Here is an 11,681-nt window from a genome sequence, read left to right as displayed (position 1 = left end):
AGGGGCACATGTTGCAGATGTCAATGGTTTCTGACCGAAGATATTTAGTTTTGTACAATGAGCAATGTTGGAAGACTGTCCGTTCCAGCACCGCCTTCTGATCTGCATTCTCCTGTATCAAAAGGTCCAGGGAGGACACGTAGGACCCAAGGCGTTTGGAGATGCCCTACTCATTCAGGACTTCAAGTGTTGGTGTCGGTCAACTGTAGGTGTCCGGTGAAGTAGTGCAAATGAATAATCAAGGAGCTGACTGGTTTTCAAATGTGTTGTTGAAATCCAGCCATGTGTGCCTAAAGACATGTGGTAAGCACAAGAAATGCAAAGCCCACTTGATTAAAAAACGGCCATAATTATGAAAGAACACAACACCATAAATAAAAATCCTACTTCGAGGATGTCTACTATTGCATAAAAGGATGATTATATGTAGGAATGTTTCCTTTGTCATATGTTGTCTTTAATTGAGGAATGATTAAATGGGAGTGTAACTTCTTCAGAGTTACCAACTGTCATGCTGGAAGTAGGACATTTATTTATGTTATGTTCTTTCTTAATTATGGATGGTAGGTTTGACTTACATTTTCCACAAATCGTGTCATGTAGTAACTTCCAATTTATAAATATACACAAGAATTACGAAATTGGAGATATGTATGCTAGAATCATTAGGCTTGAGTTTTTCCTCAAACCTTTAGTAATAAATATTTGTAAATTATTTTTTCTCAGTTATTTTATTATACTGCTTTGCCCTCTGTCAATTGCACTTTATATTTATAATTTGTACTTGGTAATTGTTGTGTATGTGCCTTATGTCTGGTCTTATTTGTGTTTTTTTTTTTTGTGAAGAATCCCAGTGGTGCTGGGACGAAACACACAGGCTGTGTATCTTTTATTAATCATGAACTGTCAAGGAAGAAAAAAGGAATAAACATCTTGAATACATCTGCCTCATGATATCATCTGTTTACGCATTGTGAAGTTGCGCAACTCTGGTCTTTTGGGCTTCCAAATGGGATACTGAAAGCCCTTAAAAAACCTTCTGGTTTAAATTCACCTAAGGACTTTGAGTGCTTCTCCTTTTATGATACATTAGTTTGGTTTTCATTGATGCTGCACAGCATCAGCAAAAAGCACTAGCAAAGCCAACAGGTCAAAAAGTAACACCTACTGACTTTGTAAATGCTGTTCAGTAAGCAAAAGAAAAAAAATATTCTAAGATGCCCACCATGCTTACGCACGTAAGATAAGTGGCCATCTTAAAATGAATTTTCGTCAAAACGAAAGAAAGAAATTCAGCAAAGGATGCCCGAGTGTAGTGCCCATCTTTTATTTGTATTTGTTTATTTATTTATTTACTTATTTAAACAAAACAGCATCCTTCCAGTATGGCGAACAGCCAGCTTGGAAGAGTAAAAAAAACACACACAAAAGAAAAAAAAAAAATTGAAAAATGTACAAAGAATGAAGAGCAGAAACACATGTCCAATAGCGAGCAGCCAGGTAGAAGTGTGCAGCTGATGACCACTTAGTAAGTGTATGAAAAAAAGGAGCAGGCGTGGCAGGGTTAAGGGTAAGGGGGAGCTGGGGTCGGTGTGAAAGGGTTCAGGTAGCATATGCGTAATATAGAGCTGCCAGTTAGCTGAGCCCTAGCACAAAAAAAAATATACATAAATAATTGGTAAAGCTAATACATTTCACCTGCAGAAGATCTATTGGCTCAATGGTTTGTTAGGCATGTTGAACAGCAGCACAGGGTGCTGTGCAACATAGCTTAAAGTAAAGAGAAAAAAGTGCTATGACTTGGCTGCCATTGACAGCCTCATAGCCCTTTTTTTTTAAAAAGCAGTTCGTGCTGCTGTGCAATAGGTCTAAAAATAAAAACAATAAAAAAATAACTGACAAAACCAAGTAGCTCTCACGTATGCTAATGCTATTTGGCTTTTTTTTCCTGTGGCCGACTGGAGGTAGCAGGAAGAGTTGCGGTTGTGGAGCAGCAACAAAACAGTCAGCAGGAGGGCAGGGTGGCAAGCAACAAGTGGGAGAAGCACGGGAGGAAGGAGGGAGCAGCAACAATGGACACTTGGAGAAGGCAGAGGAACAAGCAACACAAGGTGAGGTGTAGGGTACTTGGGGCAAGCGTACAGACAGTGGAAGGAGGGAGGAAGTAAAGAAGCAAGCAAAATGACAGACAGCAGGTAGAGGGGGAATAGACTGCCGACTATAAAGCCGTAGGAGGTGCGGAGTAATATAAAAAATAAGAAAACAAGTGTGAAGTTGAAGCCAACCAATGGTAAGTAATGAGCAAGCTCCAACCCGATTTTAAGCTTTTTTGTTACTTAAAAAAAGATTTTGCTGAGAGTGCAAAGTGGTTTGAGACATCGAAGAAAGAGTAAAATGACGCACTCCCATGCAGCTGAAAGGAACATAAAGTTGCCTCCCATATCAGCAGTTGAAGGATACACGTCATCCAAATAGAAACATGACAAAGAAAAATGTCTTAGAAGACGAACAAACATGAACAGGGAGGAAAGCCATCAAATAAGGTGGACGGGAAATGGAACAGACAAGAAATCCAAACATGAGCAAGAGGCTGAATCAAAGCATACTTTATGTATATCGTATTGTATGCAATATGCTAGAGCTGAAAGTAGGTAAAAGGCTTAAAAATAAGTAGCAGAATCCAAATACAAATTTTGATACTAGAGAATGCGGGAGTTAAAGTACTACAGCATCAGATTTTCTTTTAGGACTGGGACAGATAGATTCTTGCTAAACAGGGTACTTTAGTCTAAAGCGAGAGGTTGCAAGAAAACTCACCTGACTGTAAAACATGGACAGTGGGTTTAAAAAAAAAAAAATATATATATATATATATCTATTGAATCTCCTAGGATCGAAGTAAGGGTGCACCTTTAACTACTGAATATATATAAACGTGCAAGGGAGCCACAACAGTCCTTTGTATTGAGGAAGTTCTGAATCCCAAAAAAAATTCACAAGGAAGGTTGGCTTTCAAGCTCTTCCAAAAATCTAGGCAGGCCATTAGTGGATAAAGGTGGGATTCGTTTAAAACACTGGACTGGAGGAAAGGACAGCTGGGCGTTTCAGACCAAGCTAAAGGGCTGCTGCACATATCAAATAACTCAATTACCTTTAACCTCTGCCCCATTCGTTTATCATTTAGGATTCACATTTGCTTGCCCCCCCCCCACCCCACCAACCCAAATAAAAACCAAACAAACACGTTTTGGGCTTATATAACTTTATAGTGATTCTCAAGCAAACTTGTACATCATGAACGTCTGAAATCTGAACAGAAACTGCTACAGAACAGAAAGCAAATGCTCAAATTTGCAAGACACTGGTGCAAGCTCACATGCATACACCACAGCCTCACCAAAGAAGGCTTGCAAGATCTCACATTCCATGTCTAAAAGCCCCAGAAACAACCATCCCCATCAAATTCTACAGTATAGTCTACATTAAACCAGAATTTTCACAGAAAATTTGATTTCTAAATTAACTTGTCATTTATTACATAGGAGTGGACAAAAGTCACCCCAAATAAATATTTTTACCTCCAAGCAGTACCTTATGAATATAAAAGTAGAACACAAATGATTGCGAACAGGGGGCAAATTTCAAATGATACAATTATTTCTGTCACACGTCCTATACACTCAGATTCGGTGTAATCTGGAATTTAACAAGCTGCAACAATCAAGCATCCTCCTTCCACCTTCTCCTATAAGCACGCCTTTATACCAAGCCAGGAACATTTTAAAAGCCAGTTCACAGAAGCCTAGCAAATGAAACTTGAGACTCAATCCATCTGGAGTTTGGTCACTCAGACAGAACACCTGTTTCCCCTAATATCTTTGTGAGGGGATTACAGTGGATGATTACGGTCCTACAACCTAGACTCACCCGCAGCAGCTCACACTGTCCAGAGTCATCAGCACAAGACACAGCTCAGTTAAACAAAGAAGCTCGTTGTGCAGCATTGGCTCAGCTGCTGCTCAATCCACAACTCCTTAGGCTGTGCTACATTGCCCTGGTCCTGCAGGATACACTGGTCTGCCCTTCAGCTCAGTTGCAGTGGCCTAACTGAAGCCCAGGGTCAGCTGCAGAAGTCAACACCATTAACTAGATCAGAGGCTGTCGTTTTAAAGCTTCACATTGAAGCAGGTTCTACTATACTTAATCTCTTATCTGCTGGGCCTCCCCATCCCCCGTGTGGAGCCCTTTTTTGGCTATTTGGGGTAGTTCGCGCTTAGGCCTTCATAACTTTGTCCACATAAGCTATCCACGCCAAATTTGCGTCCTTTTTTTTCCAACATCCTGGGGATTCTAATGGTACCCAGAGTTTGTGGTTTCCCCTAGAGGAGACCAAGAATTTAGCCAAAATACAGTGAAAATTTCGTTTTTTTCAAAAAAATGGGGGGGAAAGGGCTGCCGAAGAAGGCTTGTGGTTTTTTTCCCTGAAAATGGCATCAAAAAAGGGTTTCTGGTGCTAAAATCACCATCTTCCCACCTTTCAGGAACGGGCAGACTTGAATCAGAAAACCACATTTTATAACACAATTTTGGCATTTTACTAGGACATACCAATTTTTACTATTTTTGGTGCTTTCAGCCTCCTTCCAGTTAGTGACAGGAATGGGTGTGAAACCAGTGCTGGATCCCGGAAAGCTAAACATTTCTGAAAAGTAGACAAATTCTGAATTCAGCAAGGGGTCATTTGTGTAGATCCTACAAGGTTTTCCTACAGAAAATAACAGCTGAAATAAAATAATATTGAAAGTGAGCTGAAAAAAACAGCCATTTTTCTCCACGTTTTACTCTGTAACAGTTATGTGTGCTGGACTCTTCCGGTTGAGAGGATATATAGGGCTTGTAGGTTCATCAAGATCCCTAGGTACCCAGAGCCAATAAATGAGCTGCACCTTGCAATGGGTTTTCATTCTATACCGGGTATACAGCAATTCATTTGCTGAAATATAAAGAGTGAAAAATAGGTATCAAGCAAACCTTTGTATTTCCAAAATGTGCATAAGATAAGGTGTTGAGAAGCAGTGGTTATTGGCACATCTCTGAATTACGGGGTGCCCATACTAGCATGTAAATTACAGGCCATTTCTCAAATAGACGTCTTTTTTACACACTGTCTTACATTTGGAAGGAAAGAATGTAGATAAAGACAAGGGGCAGTAACACTTGTTTTGCTATTCTGTGTTCCCCCAAGTCTCCCGATCAAAATGGTACCTCACTTGCGTGGGTAGGCCTAATGCTCGCGACAGGAAACGCAACATTGACACATCACATTTTTACATTGAAATCTGACGTGTTTTTACAAAGTGCCTAGCTGTAGATTTTGGCCTCTAGCTCAGCCGGCACCTAGGGAAACCTACCAAACCTTGGCATTTTTTTAAAACTAGACACCCAGGGGAATCCAAGATGAGGTGACTTGTGGTGCTCTGACCAGGTTCTGTTACCCAGAATCATTTGCAAACCTCAATATTTGGCAAAAAAAAAAAAAAAATCCTCACATTTCGGTGACAGAAAGTTCTGGAATCTGAGAGGAGCCACAAATTTCCTTCCACCTAGCGTTCCCCCCAAGTCTCCCGATAAAAATGGTACCTCACTTGTGTGGGTAGGCCTTGTGCCCGCAACAGGAATAGATCACACAACGGTCAATGTTGGTCCTTACATGAGGCAGCTGTTGACCCTGGGGTGATCCATTCCTGATGCAGGCACTAGGTGTAGGCACTCAAGTGGGGTAGTGTTTTTATCAGGACAGGTGAGGAATCACTGGGTGGTAGGAATTTTGTGGATCCCAGCATATTCCTGTAGTTTGTGTGACAGAATTCAACATTTCAGCTTTGCAGGGTATTCTGGGTAAGAAAACTTTGGGGAATCCACACAAGTCACACCTCTGTGAACACCCCCGAATGTCGAGTTTCCAGAAATGTTTGGGTTTAGTGTGTTTCTCTATATGGCCGCCGAACTCAAGACCAACCCCTGTATACCAGGAAAAGCTGCGAGGTAAGGGCCGAAACCTTGTGAGGCAGCTGTGTGGCAATCCCATATGCCAGGAGGGACTGCCTGGAATATGTGTAATTTTGATCAGGCTGGTGCCCGTAAACTGCAAGCAGGGATGACCCACAGGTCACCGGGAGCAATGAGGAATGCAGCTGGTCTAACTGTTGAGCAAGTGAGGATACCGTGGGAGCATCGTCACCCAAATTCTGGTTCGAGGACCAGAGTGTGGGAATGAACCTCACCCCCTCTCCCGCCCTCCCCTCCTCCCCCCCTCCAATCAGGGCATGGAGGAATTTGCCCCGCAGGAGGTGAGCAAGAAAACTCTGTTCACTGGCAGAGCACAATCACAAGAGAGAGCCCATACCTGCAGAGTACAGTCACAGAATCCACATGCAGCTGAATCACCAGACCAGGACCTGAGCTGCTGCAAGCACTCAGACATAGCACGCTCTGGGACTCTGCACACTTTCCTCCTACCAGAGAGGGTAAAACTGGTTTGGGCCCATCAGCCACAAGGGAGCTCACGTTTAATAGCGCTGCGGTGCTAGGCACTTTTGACTTGGATTTAAGAGTCGGAGTGTATTTTTGGGACACGGACTGCTAGCAGGGCATTCCCTAGATGTTGCCAACAGTGAATGGGAATAACCATTATTGCCAGCAAGAGGAGGGAAAGAGAATTGCCATTGAAGCACTATAGCCCTGACCTCAAGGAAAAACTGTATTATTGTTTGTGAATGTAATTTTTCCTTTATGAGGTCAACAGTAGAAATAAAATGTTTTTTTTCCAAAAGACGCGACTATCAGGTTGGTCACTGATTTACTAATGCTGCTCCATGAATTCTGAATTGTGTAAGCCGGTGTCCAATAATCTGTATCCACACCACCACCAAGTAATCCTTGGACTGCTCAACCACATCTACCACTGAGAGTCAAGTGCAGAAGGGGTACTTCGCCCACTTGCTCAGAATCCATAGCAGACCAGGCCCTGGGAAATCAGGAGAAAAAGTCCCAAACCTCCACAATTGGGTGCAGTCACCCATGTGTGCCCCGTGGCCCTCTAGAGTCAATGGGTGCCCTGCAGACTCCATGTCAGAACCCCTTTCACAGACCTGAGGGACAAAGGGAAGCTCCCCTTAAAACAGGAGAATGAGGAGATCCTATTGGACCCCAGAACTGAAGCCAGAGGTGCTAAGCCTAGCTTGGTGACTAAGGAGAAAGTTGTTCTTGATGCCACTATAGTGGGGGTGACATCAAGCACACAAGAAATGTTGGCACTCAAGATGGTCTTGCACTCAATGTCTCCTCCTCCCTTCTTCCTGTACTTCTCTGAAAGGCACTTTAGAAGTTCCTGCATCTCCTCTCCCTGGGACCTGTTGCAACACAAAAGAAGCCCCATTGAGTTAACCATGTGCCAATGTGTGGCTGCATCTACAGCTACCCTTTTGACCAATATGTTGATGTTCTTATGGGACAGCAGAACATCACCTGGCTAGAATTTCTCCTTTAAGCTGTATGGACTAGCAAGAGTCATGAAACACCTGAATTTTTAAGTTATTAAGGTCTCTGAGGGAGTTGGCATTTCTTTTAAATTCTAGGTGCCCCTACTCAAGCTTTAACTGGCCCCTTAAAATTCTATGGGCAGATTTGCGCAGGTCCTTAGGCATGGGTAAGAACGGCACAGATCATTTGGAATGGACAGTACCTACAGAAGGAAGTCCTCTTCCTTCCTAACAATGTGCATTGGTCCAAGTGAGGCTTTCCACTGGAGGCAGTGTTTAGTAAAAGGGGTTGGGGGTTACATTATAATCTTTCCACGGGCCATCAATGGGTCTCAGGGCTGATTATATGGGTCGATGTGGTCTTAGGAGCGGTCTGGATCCGAACGAAATCATGGCAACTCTCAGGTGACTGGTGAAAAAAAAAAAAAAAAAAAAAAATTGTTGGATTTGGCAGAGTGGTTTTCCTGAGATCTTCTCAGTGATGATGGCATTGGCATCAAGCGCCTTTTGGGAGTTGACAACAGCTGTTGACAAAGCTTTTGGCACGGACACAAGCTTCGGTATCATTGGGAGTTTCACTGTTGACTGGAAGGTTGGCATCAGTTTCCATAATCCTTCAACATTTGCTTAGACTGTGACTGGGGCTACTAGATGTCCTTGAAATGGGTAGGGCTCGATGGCAGGGGATGTGTTGAGGGGGAAACAATCACAAGCCCTTGGATAGAAACTTGCGTTGAATTCAAAGCCTTCTCTCAGTGCTTACCAGAGCCTGAAGATAGTGGGGACAGTCACTTGTGTTCGTGCTTGAAGCCCAACTCCTTGAGGAGTGGTGCTCTATTTTGGCTTGGGACTTTGTGACCCATGGGTTGGTCGCCTTAGTCTCTGAGCTAAGTAGAGAACTTCTGAGCCTCGGGTGGTCTTAGCTTAAGGGTCGCTGGTCTTCTGTGTCAGCTCAACAGTCTTCTTTATGCTTTGAATGGATCATGGGAACAGTCTCTTGAATGACTTACCTGGCCTGCCAAGATGGGCAGACCTCTTCATCACAGCTGTGTGGCACCTGTTCTCCAGAGAGTTTTGAAGAAAGCCTTTTGGTGCATTCTACAGTGTACCCACCACCTTTCCCTTTCTTATCTTATAATCTTCTTTGAACGGAATACAAGACAGAACTAACAGGAGGAATCATTACGGTCATGAGAGGGGCACATGTTGCAGATGTCAATGGTTTCTGACCGAAGATATTTAGTTTTGTACAATGAGCAATGTTGGAAGACTGTCCGTTCCAGCACCGCCTTCTGATCTGCATTCTCCTGTATCAAAAGGTCCAGGGAGGACACGTAGGACCCAAGGCGTTTGGAGATGCCCTACTCATTCAGGACTTCAAGTGTTGGTGTCGGTCAACTGTAGGTGTCCGGTGAAGTAGTGCAAATGAATAATCAAGGAGCTGACTGGTTTTCAAATGTGTTGTTGAAATCCAGCCATGTGTGCCTAAAGACATGTGGTAAGCACAAGAAATGCCAAGCCCACTTGATTAAAAAACGGCCATAATTATGAAAAAGCACAACACCATAAATAAAAATCCTACTTCGAGGATGTCTACTATTGCATAAAAGGATGATTATATGTAGGAATGTTTCCTTTGTCATATGTTGTCTTTAATTGAGGGATGATTAAATGGGAGTGTATCTTCTTCAGAGTTACCGACTGTCATGCAGGAAGTAAGACATGTTATTTGTGTTATGTTCTTTCTTAATTATGGATGGAAGTTTTGACTTACCATTTAATATATTTTCTACAAATTGTGTCATGTAGTAACTTCCAATTTAAACATATGCACAAGAATTACTAAATTGGAGATATGTATGCTAGAATCATTAGGCTTGAGTTTTTCCTCAAACCTTTAGTAGCAAATATTTGTAAATTATTTTTTCTCAGTTATTTTATTATAGTGCTTTGACCTCTTTGTCAATTGCACTTTATATTTATAATTTGTACTTGGTAATTGTTTTGTATGTGCCTTATGTCTGGTCTTATATGTTTTTTTTTTTTTTTTTTTTTTTTTTAAAAACAACCCTGAAGAATCCAAGTGGTGCTGGGACGAAACACATAGGCTGTGTATCTTTTATTAATCATTAACTGTCAAGGAAGAAAAAAGGAATAAACATTTTGAATACATCTGCCTCATGATATCATCTATTTACGCATTGTGAAGTAGCGCAACTCTGGACTTTTGGGCTTCCAAATGGGATACTGAAAGCCCTTAAAAATCCTTCTGGTTTAAATTCACCTAAGGACTGAGTGCTTCTCCCTTTATGATACATTAGTTTAGTTTCCATTGATGCTGCACAGCATCAGCAAAAAGCACTAGCAAAGCCAACAGGTCAAAAAGTAACACCTACTGACATTGTAAATGCTGTTCAGTAAGCAAAAAAAAAAAAAAAAATATATATATATATATATATATATATATATATATATATATATTCTAAGATGCCCACCATGCTTACGCACGTTAGATAAGTGCCCATCTTAAAATGAATTTTCCTCAAAACAAAAGAAAGAAATTCAGCAAAGGATGACAGAGTGTAGTGCCCATCTTTTTTTTTTTTTTATTATTATTTTTTTTTATTTAAACAAAATAGCACCCTTCCAGTATGGAGAACAGCCAGCTGAGAAGAGTAAAATAAACACACACAAAAAATAGAAAAATGTACAAAGAATGAAGAGCAGTAGCTGATGGCAGAGAACAGGGGACGAGAAACAAATGTCCAATAGCGAGCAGCCAGGTAGAAGTGTGCAGCTGATGACCACTTACTAAGTGTATGAAAAAAAAGGAGCAGGCGTGGCAGGGTTAAGGGTAAGGGGGAGCTGGGGTCGGGGTGAAAGATTTCAGGCAGCATATGCGTAATATAGAGCTGCCAGTTAGCTGAGCCCTAGCACCAAAAAAAAAAAAAAGAATACACATAAATAATTGGTAAAGCTAATAGATTTCACCTGCAGAAGATCTATTGGCTCAATGGTTTGTTAGGCATGTTGAACAGCAGCACAGGGTGCTGTGCAACATAGCTTAAAGAGAAAAAAGTGGTATGGCTTGGCTGCCATTGACAGCCTCATAGCCTTTTTTTTTTTTTAAGCAATTCATGCTGCTGTACAATAGGTCTAAAAATAAAAAAATTAAAAAAATTACTGACAAAACCAAGTAGCTCTCACGTATGCTAATGCTATTTGTTTTTTTTGTTTTTTTCTGTGGCCGACTGGAGGTAGCAGGAAGAGTTGTGGGTGTGGAGCAGCAACAAAAGAGTCAGCAGGAGGGCAGGGTGGCAAGCAACAAGTGGGAGAAGCACGGGAGGAAGGAGGGAGCAGCAACAATGGACATTTGGAGAAGGCGGAGGAACAAGCAACACAAGGTGAGGTGTAGGGTACTTGGGGCAAGCGTACAGACAGTGGAAGGAGGGAGGAAGTAAAGAAGCAAGCAAAATGACAGACAGCAGGTAGAGGGGGAAATAGACTGCCGACTATAAAGCCGTAGGAGGTGCTGAGTAATAAAAAAAATAAGAAAACAAGTGTGACGTTGAAGCCAACCAATGTTAAGTAATGAGCAAGCTCTAGCCCGATTTTAAGCTTTTTTTGTTACTTACAAAAGATTTTGCTGACAGTGCAAAGTGGTTTGAGACATCGAAGAAAGAGTAAAATGACGCACTCCCATGCAGCTGAAAGCAACATAAAGTTGCCTCCCATACCAGCATTTGAAGGCTACACGTCATCCAAATAGAAACATGACAAAGAAAAATGTCTTAAAAGACGAACAAACATGAACAAGGAGGAAAGCCATCAAATAAGGTGGACGGGAAATGGAACAGACAAGAAATCCAAACATGAGCAAGAGGCTGAATCAAAGCATACTTTATGTATATCGTATTGTATGCAATATGCTAGAGCTGAAAGTAGGTAAAAGGCTTAAAAATAAGTAGCAGAAACCAAATACAAATTTTGATACTAGAGAATGAGGGAGTTAAAGTACTACAGCATCAGATTTTCTTTTAGGACTGGGACAGATAGATTCTTGCTAAACAGGGTACTTTAGTCTAAAGCGAGAGGTTGCAAGAAAACTCAACCGACTGTAAAACATGGACAGTGGGTTTA

This window comes from Pleurodeles waltl, chromosome 7, assembly GCF_031143425.1.
Source record: "Pleurodeles waltl isolate 20211129_DDA chromosome 7, aPleWal1.hap1.20221129, whole genome shotgun sequence".
Classification (NCBI taxonomy): Eukaryota; Metazoa; Chordata; class Amphibia; order Caudata; family Salamandridae; genus Pleurodeles; species Pleurodeles waltl.
The sequence above is the reverse complement of the archived record's forward strand: the minus strand, read 5'-3'. Positions refer to the sequence as shown.